The 12,596-nt window shown below is 39.5% G+C and overlaps 1 protein-coding gene across 1 annotated transcript in view; it reads left to right on the top strand.

The window, feature by feature from the left end:
- Window positions 1-6,482: 6,482 nt before the first annotated feature.
- Window positions 6,483-12,596, top strand: part of LOC139620203 (solute carrier family 41 member 3-like) — a 54,693-nt gene continuing 48,579 nt past the window's right edge. The window contains exons 1-2 of the mRNA XM_071475516.1: window positions 6,483-6,603; window positions 6,758-6,821. The gene's annotated coding sequence lies outside the window, so the exon portion shown is untranslated. The remainder of the gene's footprint in view (window positions 6,604-6,757; window positions 6,822-12,596) is intronic.

Raw genomic sequence — 12,596 nt, 5'->3', positions numbered from 1 at the left:
ATTCATCCGCCACTGAAAATAGTCCAACAAATACACTGTATACGTCTGTTCAAGTAACATTATCTAAAACCTGCAGACCCCTGCTGTCTTAAATGAAATCACTCAGTCTTTTAAAAAATGAAAGCATATTTGTGTCTCTTTGTGTCTTTAAAGATTTATATCAGTAGCAAGCTTGAAGCTGTGAACCACCAAAATATAATAGCAATATGTAAAACCAGCTTTAATTCTTTAACAACTTTTTAAACAGGATCCCTGTTGTCCCTGGTCAACAGAAAAAAAAAAAGATTAAAAAAAATGCCCTGCATGCAGTGCTTCTTCAGTTTGATACAGAACATAAAAAGGAGTGTCTAAATTGCTTTATTGTATCACTGAGATTTTTTCTTCTCAGGTAACAAGTTCTGGGATGCCCTAGTGTGCTTCTTAGATTCACTCTCCATAGAACCTATATTTCTGATTGCCTCCACTCTCTGAGGCGTGTTGTTGGAGGCACCCTGCAGGGCATGTCTGAGGGTGTCTGGGACCAAGTGGTTGACCACAGAGAGTCCTGCCAAGCCATTGTAATGTTAAAACAACCACTGCATTCCTTGCACTGCAGTACAAGCACTGAGCCAGGCTTGGAAAGTTACCGACTTGGGGCCCATGATTTCCCAAAAGCTCCTTGGACCTCAGATAATAGCTATTCTGTAGTAAAACTAATAGATAAAGATTATCTTTGGGAGAAAAGGACTTTGTGAACCCAGAGTTCTGAAATGGTGCAGAAAGAGTACTGCTGGACAACACTGGTAGGCATCAGATTGAGATATAAAACGTAGCTTTGACACTGATCCTGTGCTGTCTGCCAAAATCTCCATGTATTCTAGGAACGAGAACACACGACCAAATAACTTGTTTTTTATTATTCACTGTGCCAGTTTGCCAAACTGGCTGGAAAACCTCAAACCAACAGGATTTAGAATAATCGTCACCTTAGATTCTTGAATTCTTGTTCAACCCATGACTGAATGTTGAAAATAAGTTTTGCTATACATTCAGTTTTAAGATGATGATGGTGAAATGATATTGGTGATGTAACTGGTGATAATAATTAATGATTGGGTCATGAGTGATGTTGCTGTTAGACAAAGATATTTTGAATGGAAAAGTTTTAATATTTAATTTGATTTGTTAAATGTATCTGATCTTTATTACAGTGGTACTATAATAGCAAGACGGTTCTGGGTTTGAACATGATGATTTGGCTGGGGCCTTTCTGTTTGGAGTTTGCATGTTCTCCCCGTGCCTGCATGGGTTCCCTCCAGGTGCTCCAGCTTCCTCCCACAGTCCAAAGTCATGCAGGTTTAGGTTAACTGGTGACTATAAAGTGTCCGTAGGTGTGACTGTGAGTCACATGGTTTGGTGGTTTGTCTCTATATGTCAACCCTGTGATAGACTGGTGACCCATCCAGGGTGTACCCCACCCTTGCCCAACCTCAGCTCCCTGGCTTCAGTCCCCCCTGCATTCCTAAAAGAAAAAGTTACAACTACTGATATCCATTTGTTTTGGTTTTTTTTTCTTTGTGCATCCAGCACCTCTGCAGCACACATGCCACTCATCCACATGTTGCATTCATGGCTAAACTTGCTGATTTCTACATCCCAATTCGTACATGTCTTAGCTTTTATTTATAATAAATTGTGTCTTTAGTACAAGCTTTGTGTGATCTCCCATCTTGTCACATTCACTGAGCCAGTCTGCGACATGTATCATTATCATCATCGTCATTATTATTATTATCATTATTATTATTGTTATTGTTATTCAACTTTCAATTCAATTCAAGAAACTTTATTTGTCCCCAGTTGGCAAGTTAAAAAGGCACATTGAGTAGACATTAAAAACACACAATATACACAAAAAAGCACACAAACAGTGCAAGACAAACTGAACATATTTAGAAAAACTAAAAGAAAAACATTGCCAATGACAAGAAAAACCCAAAATCAGTGCAAAGAAACAATCAACAGTGCAAAACAATAACCTGTAATATTACAATGAGAATGACAATAACATGGGAGACTGACATTATTAGTGCAAATAAATAACTGTATACATACATAAATGACTGTACAAATTTGATTTAAAAAAAACTGACTGTAAGAGAAGATAATTTTGATCAGTAAATAGGTGCATATTTGGCATATGAAGTATACTGTATTGGTAAAGCTATGAAAGAATGGAAAGAGCAGCCCTCTTGCTGCTTTTACTGAGTTTTTAGTGCAGATTTATTCGAGTGTGGTATGAACTTAAGCTTCGAACACTTGCAACAAAACTATTTTTCTCAGTAACAGTATCATTTTAGAGCCATTAGGCTACACTTTTTAAGATAGATTGGGGACTTTGAGCTGATAGTGACTACTGTCTGTAGGGGATTCATTTTTCTTGTGCATTCTGGTGAAGAAAAAATTGATAGGAACTGGAACATATTGAGTGTGTGACTGTTAACATTGTTTGTCGTGTGTGAAGGTATAATATAAGTTACACTCAATCTTAGCTATATAAATTATTTGACTGTTTGGTTCAAATTGTTCGAACAATGATTTTAAAGGTGGAAATTAAATTCACTATTTGCCTGCCTGTTAGAAGGCCCACAAAAAAAACTTGCCAGTGTGCCATTTGCAAACTTGAAAACACACACACACACACACACACACACACACACACACACACACACACACTTGCTGGCAAAGAAACACCTTCTGCTGGCTGAATAACTGTGTGTGTTCTCCATCATACAAGTTCCTCATTAACCTGAGATCTGAACCTGTGACCTGCTCAGTCACATTTCCAGCCTGCTGTGCCAGCCCTCTCAGCTCAGCGCCCAGTTGACTAACAAACCTGAGCTGATTCATTATTAATGCTGTTGGCAGCGGCTCTGTGGCACGCAGAACCTGGAAACTAAATATCTCAACCTGAAGCTGTTTTACGTATATAGCGGCATTTATAAGCCACCAGTGGAGATTTTACTGTAGCTTTTCTATTCTGTTTTGAATCATATGTTCTGTAGTAGCTCATTAATTTTCCTGTAGTAAAAAGGTCTTTGTCAGGCCAGTGTGAACACGTTCTGCTGCCATACTTCTCTGTACGGGTTTTTTTTTTTTTCCTCCACATAAACTTGCAGTCACTCAACAACATGCATTTGATTTACATATAGCTTGATCTGTAAACACATGATTTGAATGAATTACTTTGGACTTTAGATAGTGCCAATCTTAGAGCTATAATTTGGCTTAATTTCCTGCATGATGTCCAAATCAGATACTGCAAGTTGGACATTACACACAGTCAGAAACCTGGCAGACACACAGCAGTGCTTTGTGTGGACTGTAAGCCTGGTACAAATCTCACTTCAGATATCAGTTTGGGGCTCCTGCTGTGTCAAACAGAGCATCTTTCAGGTACAAAAAAGGAGGTGGATAAATATTCCTATTCTCTCATCACATCAACAGACACAGTCATCCATTATCTCTCATTTCCCTGTTCCCCATCATCTGTGTCCCATGTCAGGCAAGCCCTTCAGACCGGCCACACACTCACACACTCAGCCCATTCACCGGATCAAATTGAATCTTTTTTTGTGTAATTGCTGCAGTGCTGTGTACTGCCAAATGTTTGTTTGAATTGGAGGGGCTTTCAGTGCATTCACTGATAGGCAATCTCATCGTGCCTCCTACTCCCAGGCAGAAAGGCCCAATCCCCAACACTCCCAGAACTTAAACACAAGATAAATAACAGAAATGTCTTCAGTTTCACAATAGAAAAAAGCTATATCCTGGATGTTATAGTGTCTTTATAATGTACTTCTACACATTTTTTATAGGTAAGCCCACTTTCCAAAGATTCATTAATACCCATAAACACATTAGGGGAGAAAGTCAAGATGAAAATGCTGGAGCTGAGTGTTAATGGAGGCTTGAGGGTTTTTAACTCAACTCCAAATGACCGGTTGTTTCCATTTAGGGTTTGGCTTCTGAGGTAAATCAGTCCGATTAAAGGAAGCAAGGAGCAGCTATACTGCCTTTTCACCAAGCTGCCTTCAAGCAGAGCTTTGTTGCAACCATCAATCTGAGTCCATTAGCTGCTCAATTCAGCTGACAGATTCTTATTTAACTTTACTGGATGTCCATTTTTTACAAAAGGGTGTGGACTAAGGGCTCCAAAAGCTTTTCACTGCCCTGGAGCCTGGATGAAAAATAGCCTGATTTCTTACCCCAAGACTCAAATAATTTCACTAGTCATTTCGTGAGGCCTTCACCAGAAGCAGGCATGCAGCACGTCTTGCATTCTGGGCATTAGCAGCAAGGCTGTCAGCTGGTTAAAAAGACTGTCACTCAACCCAAAAACCTGGACTCAGGCCACAGTGTCAGCAAACCGCCACTCTGCTGAAGTGTCAGTGAGTAAAACACCAGCTGCATCTGAACTTTTCACTCTGCAGTAAAACGAAATCTGACACCAGTGGGTTCATGCGCAACGCATGATGGTAACCGACACTATCAATGTGGTGATAGTAACCGTGATTAGTGTTATGCTGCGTTCTCATCACACTGCATTGACAAAATAGCAGTATTACTCTTGAATTTGGGTGTCATTACCTTGAATGATGGACTTTGACGTGAGTGAGGCATCTATATACTTTGCTTATTCAGGAACATCCATATGGTTAAGCACCAAGTCAGATTCCAGAGTTTTCCAGTTGTAATTACAGGCTGGATGTTAGCTTAAATGGTATTTACAGTCATTCAGAAGGTATTCAGACCCCTTCACTTTTTTACATTTTTGTTTCGTTGCAGCCTCATGCAGTGGTAACAGCCTCCAGCCTTCTTGAGTATTATGCGACAAGCTTTGCTCACCTGGATTTTGCAATTTTCCCAGATCTTCTCTGCAGATTCTTTCCAGCCCTGACAGGTTGGATGGGGACCGACAGTGGACAGCCACTTTTCTCTCCAGAGATATTCAACTGGGTTCAGTCAGAGCTCTGGCTGGGCCACCCAAGGACATTCACAGAGTTGTCTGTAAACCACTCCTGTGTTGTCTTGGCTGTGTAGGGTCATTGTCCTGTTGGAAGGTAACCCTTTGTCCCGGTCTGGGTCCTGAGTGCTGTGGACCGGGCTTTCATTAAGTTTATCTCTTATCTGTACTTTGCTTTGTCCAGCTTTCCCTCAACCCTGACCAGTGTCCCTGTACCTTCTGTTGAAAAACACACCAACAGCCTGATACTGCCTCGACCATACTTCAACATTGTTATGGTATTGGGCAGGTGATGAGTGCTGCCTGGTTTCTTCCAGACATGAAACTTAGATTTGAGGGCAAACAACAATCTTGGTTTCATCAGACCACAGAATCTTGTTTCTCATAGTCTCAGAGTCCTTAAAAGGCTTTTTTTTTGTAAACTCCAAGCAGCTTTCATGTGTCTTTCACTGAGGAGAGGCTTCTGTCTGGCCTCTCTGCAGTCACTCTGACAGCACTGGAGAGTGGTCTGGCTATGTGAGACTAACTAGTTGCTGATGAGACACACCTGGGAGATGGCAGCAGCGCACCAGTGGAAATATTGACACAGACCATTCAGAGAGGGTGACTGCTTCGGTTTGTGATTTTGGGCTGTGTAACAATTTGAGACATTGCCATTTCACTTTTCATAAAGTAAAACTTGAACTGGGAACAGCAAGAGAAGAGCAAGAGGTAGAAAAGAACTACTATGCCTGATCGCTGCTGTCACCACCCAGCCTCACAAGAGAACGTTACGTCGCATCGGTAAAACAGAGACCAGACCCGCACCCACAGGCGAGTCAAAAATGCCTGTGTGTGTGGTTGTGTGTGTACAAATTTGCCAACTGAAGGAAGTGTGTGAACTTACTGCCCTATAAGTTTTTGCGAGTGACTAGTGCCAGCATTTTCCCTGGCTAGTGTGTCAGCAGTTAGCCCCTCAGCTCAAATATTTTGCTCGATAGCCCTAGCCCTGTGAGTGTTGTCGTTATGTCACTCAGTGGCACCAGTAGAGGAAGTATTCAGTTCCTTTATTTTGCTTATATTTGACTTTTTTATGCCTTTTTGAAGGGATTTTTTTTTTTGGTGGGGCTGAAACATGACAAGACACTAGTCAGTTGCTTTTAATTAAGGGGTTAAGGTGATGCACTTAAAAAAAATATTTGTATCATATGTTCTGAGAAGTAGCCAGTGACTATATCTGTGCTATAAATACAGTGTAGTAAAAAATACAATATTTCCCTCTGAAACGTCGTGAGGCACAAATAAACCAACTTAGTTGCTTTCCACCACTAGTAGCGCCGCCTATTTCTAATAAAAAAACTCAAACAACATAATCAAGTAGATTAGTGCTGGACTCACACCCTGAAATCTTACAATCTAACAAAGGCTGACAACATGGAAAAAGTGTCAAATCATCCACCATATTGAACAAAACTGTAAATTGGCATTTCAGACAAATAAAGAACCATTTAAATGTTTTGAAACTCTGTTGTAGGGCACAGATCTGATGCACAGAAGAAGGAGAAGAGGAAAAGAAGATTTTGAAACTCTGCATTTCAACACTTTTTTCTCCTCTGAGTGTGAGTTTGCAAAAGTATTTGCCTGCCATGCAGAAGGCTCTTGCATTTGGGTTTATGTGGCTTTTTATAGCATTGCCTTCAATAGTGAGGCCTGGGATAGTGTTTGTTATAAAACAGGACCTCTCCTGGGATATCTGCTTTCTCTGTTACACAGGAATGTATAGAAATTGAGACCTTGCGTAGACTTCAGGGTAAGGCATCCAAGAGAGAAGACAGAGGTAGAAACACACACACACACACACACACACACTGCGAAGAAAAAAAGAGAGTTGTATGAGTGTAAAATGTGCCTGAGTTTTGTCTTGAAGGCAGATCTTTAAACACTACCACATGCTACGAATCCAGCAGAGAGAGAGAGACACTGTGTGCTTATGCAACCGTACACACATGGCTGTGTCTGTAGACAGAGTTGTATTTTTGTATTTATACTCACTTATCTGAGTAAATGAGAAAGAAAGGAAGAAAGAAGAGTGGACTGAGGGTTGACTGTAGTTTTATTATCCACTGCTGACGACTCAGGCCAATTATAAGACTGATTAGGTTGTACTTGGCAGAAAACCACGAGGCTCAGCTCGCCTGCTTAAAGTCAGTAAGAAACACAGCCAAAGAGTTAAAGTGTTGTTTAACACAGTTACTCACACACTCAAAACGTTGCCTATTATAATGCACAATAGTTCTGTGGGAGAATTATGTAAGAAGATGCATTGGCCAGTGAGAAAATCAGTTTTCCAGAAACTGTAATCATCTGCCAACATTTCCTGGTTAGCGTTACAGTTTCTTCTGTGGTGGGACTATTCTTTGCCTTTGTGTGTGTGTGTGTGTGTGTGTGTGTGTGTGTGTGTGTGTGTGTGGGTAGAAACATGTAGACACATGTGTGTGTGTTCCATGGTAAATTTTCTCCACTTTTATATGAACGTCAGACTAGCCCTGGACATCTCCAAAAGAAACCATTCATTCAGTAAAAGGTTCGCATCACATCACGCTCCAGAACCACAATGAGAAGAGAAAATCACATCCAGCACATCCCACAGGGCGGATGTTGTCCAATATATTAAATAGAGAATCCTTTATGTGAATGGAGAAGAGAAGATGTTGTCTATATGTTGGGGAAGGCACATGAGTGTTTGCTCTCTCAAGTGTTGTGTTTGACACTTGAAGAACCCCTCATTAAAAACAGCTGAAGAAAGAATTCATTTGATGTGTTGGGAAAATGGCATGGGCTCATACTGTATATTGTCTACTTGTACTATATTTTACCACAGAGAGAATATTTAAAAGTTTTACACACTTTCATCACACTTTACTCACACTTTATTCACATTCTTCTTGGAATATAATACAGGAGATTTTTTTCAACAGGTCACATTGTGTACTAGAACTGCTCTTTCTGCTCAAAGTTAGCTCATTTGTACGGATTTGGTAGTTTGGGTCTCTCACCCCACCCTAAGCTTCCCTTTTCTATGGGCTTTTTTGGAAAACATGTTGGTAGATGTGTATGGAGCAAGTTTAGCTACTATGGGGCCACAGTGACCAAAATAACACAACTATATTTGGAGGGGGTTAAAGAAAGAGATTTTTAAATTCCTGTACCTACACTTCCAGTTTTAGATTTTAGCTTGAACTGATATTTTATGATCAACAACTTTATGCTAAATATTCACTGAACAAAAATATAAATGCAACACTTTTATTTCTGCTTCCATTCCCTATTAAATGTCTTTTTTTTTTTCAAAATAAAAAAATAAAGCGTGAGCGTGACTGGTTGTTTGTCTCTATATGTCAGCCCTGTGATAGACTAAGAAGCAGTATAGCTTATCGATGGATGGACATTCATAAGGCACTGAACTATGGATTGGATGTGTTTTTCCAAAATGAAACTGCATATTTTAAAGTTGCCTTTTATTGTGACCAGCCCGGGACACACCGGTTCAATAATCATGCTGTGTAATCAGCATTTTGATGTGCAACACCTGTCAGGTGGATGGATTATTTTGAATACAAGGCCAGTATCTGTATTGTTGAATGTTTTGTGTGTGTGTGTGTGTGTGTGTGTGTATGAGAGAGAGAGAGAGTGAGAGAGAGAGTGTGTGGTCTGAGTGACGTTTTTTTAATCTACTTAACATATCTGGTTTTACCATCTGTGAGTAACAAAGCGTGTATGCAGCTTTGCTTTGCTTTGCCATTGATTATATCAAGTAACAGCACATTACACAGAGGTCCTGCTGGGACTGTGAATGCTACTTGGCCTGGAGTAGAAGAGGTTCCACTGTTGTATGCACAACAAATAGTTCTCTCTTTCTCTCTCTCGGATGCATACGCTTTGATGGTTCTCCAGCGTGTGAGTCACCACAGACAGAAAATGAAAAGTTGTTCAGTGACATTCTTGTGCGTCATTTTGTGTATTTAACGCTTGGACTCAAACAAGCAGATTTCCAAACAGAAACTGCAGACGTGGTCAGAGAGCCTAATTCAAGGGAGCACTTTCACACTCAAAGCAAAGCCACACACACGCACAGACGAAATACACATTCACAAACACCACTTATCTCACTTTTAGAAGATCTTAGGCCCTTCAGAGTTTTTATTTTGAGAACTGAAAAATGCCATACACCCTTTGGCCCACCTTATATCCTGGCCGCCTGTGTGTGTATGAGTGTACCAGTTGATGCAGTTTGCTTGGCAAAGCAAAGATGTGAAGACATATTTGTGTTGCACAGACGTTGACATGTCACACCAACACTGAGCACAATCAGACTCCCTCTGAACATGCGATGTTATTGTACCAGTTTGGTTTTGTCGCCTGGTTGTGAACAGTCTGCAACTTGGAAGGAAACAACATTCTTCATTTATTCATTCTTGATTTGTGAATTTAGTTTTGGATAAAGACAGAGGCAGGAAATGTCTGATGTCAGATTGTGGCAGAATAAAACAAACTTTATGGTGAACTTATGTGGAAGTGATTTCATGTTTATTTACAGTGAGAAAAGAACAATTACAAATGCAACCAGCAGTATTAGAATGCAGGAAGCAGGGGTAGTAAAATATGGTTATACTGACATTCCAACAACATAAAAATACAAAAACTAATTGATGTACAGCTGTTACTTGTGGTTGTTTTGTTGGCCTCAGTGATAGCAGAGTCACAGAGGGTTGTTAGATGTTTTTTTTTTCCTCTGCTCAGTTTTACAACCTTTTCTGCACTCTGGCCTGTTTCCCTTTGCTCACAGCAGGCCACTGGCTCTGTGGGAGGAATCAAAGAGTCTGCTCACTTCATTATATAAGAACACTGCAGCTTGTTATTGACTTTTCTGAGCCATCTTTCAGGCTTTTAACTTCCATGAGCTGGTGGCAGTATTAGTTGTTGTAATGTAGTAGTAATGTTATTATTAACATTAAACCATAAAAACAGACAGGCCAGCACACTGAAAGCAGCAAGAACATCAAAGTGACCAGAGCTCTATCTTTCGAAAAAATGATTTTTCTTGCATTTATATTTTGTAAACAAAATCGCTAACCGGGAAGTGAGTCTGCGGGTAAATTATGCTGCTGTGACAGAGATCTATTGTAGAACCAGGTGCTGTGCACTGATGTGACTGTTTTTGTCTGTCATTCACGCTCAACATAGACAAAAGTATAATAAGCATCTTCAGGTCAGGGAGATTCTCTTATTCGACATTAGCCACAGCTTAATGTGAGACTGTCAGTTCAATATTGTAAGATTAAAAAAAATTTGATTATCAAAATAATCTGGCGGGGCAGATATTGCTGGCGGGCCACCAGTTGCTGACCACTGTTATACTGACTTACATTTTTTTTAAAAACTGACGGACAAAGGTGTCTGACATTGTAGGTGTTCCAGGTGAGTGAAGCCTTTTTGTGAACATAAGAGGAAGGAGGGGATTGCATGCTAAGTCGCACTATAGCATGCAAATCAGCATTCTGAACAAACTTGCTAGCTGTCTATTTCATCTATGTCCTCTCTGTCAGAGTGCCCATGAATACCAACAATGTCCTTGAACAGGCAGTCAGAGATTTTTTTTTCTGTTCTTGTCGCTTATGGTCGCTTATGAATATCATTGTAGATATATATATATATATATATATATATATATATGTATAAATACTTTTGAGCCAGTTTTTCAGGTATGGATGTGATGCATTCTGCATGCAGAGTTTCTGTTCTGTTGTTATAAAGAGTGTGGTCTAAACCTGCTCTATATGAAGTGCCCTGAGATAACAGAATGAGTGATTTAATGCTATATAAATAAAAATTGACTTGACAGACAGCAGGCTGGAATCTCAGTTTGTCTGTCTTTTGTGTGAGTGTTCACAGTGTGTGTCTCTCTTCTCACTGTATAGGCATTTAAGGGGTGAGAGCACAAATAATGGAAGGAGATGTTAAAAAAAGGGTGATTATGTATTCTGCTGGATTTCTCAAGGTCATGCAATACATGACCAGCAGTTTTGAAAAGAAGGAATGAACATAGCACAGACCCTCAAAGAATATTATAGTAGGGAAGGAGAACATTGCAGTAAATATAAGCTCATATATAACTAAAACCTGTTTATTATAAACAATAAAGAAGTAATGCTAGCACCAGCCTACTGGTGGTTAATAATATAAAGATTGTTATATTATAATTTGAAGAGCACTACACTATTATTTCTTTACTAAGCTTAGTGATCTCATAGATATCCCACCGCTTCACTTGCAGAGTGCATCTGGAGGGCTGTGCCAGGCTAAGATGAAGAGCTGACTGTGTAATGAGCTGCTGTCGTAGTCAATCAGTTGCTGAATACACATAGATTGCAACTCACATTTGCACACAGCACTTTTTTAATGAATTTGTCCCTCAGTGACTATGTTCAAACAGCCAGAGTGGGGGAACGAAAATTGTATCACTGAGGAGTTGTTGTATTACTGCAGAGCAGAGACACAGACACTGTAGCTGTGTCTCAATTCAGGGGCCACATCCTTCGAAGAACGCAGTCTACAGTGGCGAGGCCATCGTAGCTATCGTCAACTGCGTAAACCAAACTGAAATGAGATAATCTGGTCTGAAATGAGACAGTTTGGTCTATGATGGTTTTCTTATTTATCCTCAGCCACTTTTAAAAAGTGATTCTTACTAGGGTAAGTAAGAAAGTCAGGTAGCGACTCATCAGCAGTATGCAGTGAATCTTAAGATAGGTTGGGCCGAGACAGATCCACTCATTGGATTCTTCACTACATCATCACTCACTTGAAATGGACCAGAACAATAGTTTGTCTGTCTTTTGTGACAGACAAAAGTTTGTCTGTCTTTTCATTGAATAACATTGGAAACAGTACACATCAAAAATGCTTTGAAGGTAAAAAATAAAAAATCTCACTGAATAAAAATGGATGAAATGTTATTAGTTCTATTGACAAAATCTTGACAAAACAATTACTTTAATTATTATAACAATGATTATATGACTTAAATTAATGTATATTAACACCCTGAGACCCCTGTCCCCTTACACAAGTTCCCATAATGCTGAACAGAAGACTCTTTGGCCTTGACGCTTGAGCCCAATAATTTCAACCTGCAGACCTTCGTAACTTGAATCTTCTTGCACTTGCAGGAGGTAGATTAGTGATTGAGAGTTATTTATAATATTAGCCTTAATTATGTTTTACTTTGAACTTATATCAAGCTTAAAATCACATTTTACACATTTCAGCTTATTTATTCATTGTTCCAAACACTCACTGTGTGAAGGTCTTTCCCCAAAGAAAAAAACTGTATTATATGGAAGGGGCATTTAATATATCTACAAGAAACACCAGAACAGGGTGAGCACTGGTTACCACCATGTCTGAAGATAAAAAGAGCATCACCTGCAGAAACTTCACAAAAAAAAAAATTATTTGTCTTTTCAAAAAAAGAAGTAATATTTTTCAGAGACTTTTTTTCCATTTCCAAAAAAGTAAAATAGCAAAAGGTAGGGTCCGAATTTATTTTTTT

This window comes from Trachinotus anak, unplaced genomic scaffold (assembly GCF_046630095.1).
Source record: "Trachinotus anak isolate AG129_WGS33_773 ecotype Australia unplaced genomic scaffold, CSIRO_AGI_Tana_v1 ptg000004l, whole genome shotgun sequence".
Classification (NCBI taxonomy): domain Eukaryota; kingdom Metazoa; phylum Chordata; class Actinopteri; order Carangiformes; family Carangidae; genus Trachinotus; species Trachinotus anak.
The sequence above is the reverse complement of the archived record's forward strand: the minus strand, read 5'-3'. Positions and strand labels throughout refer to the sequence as shown.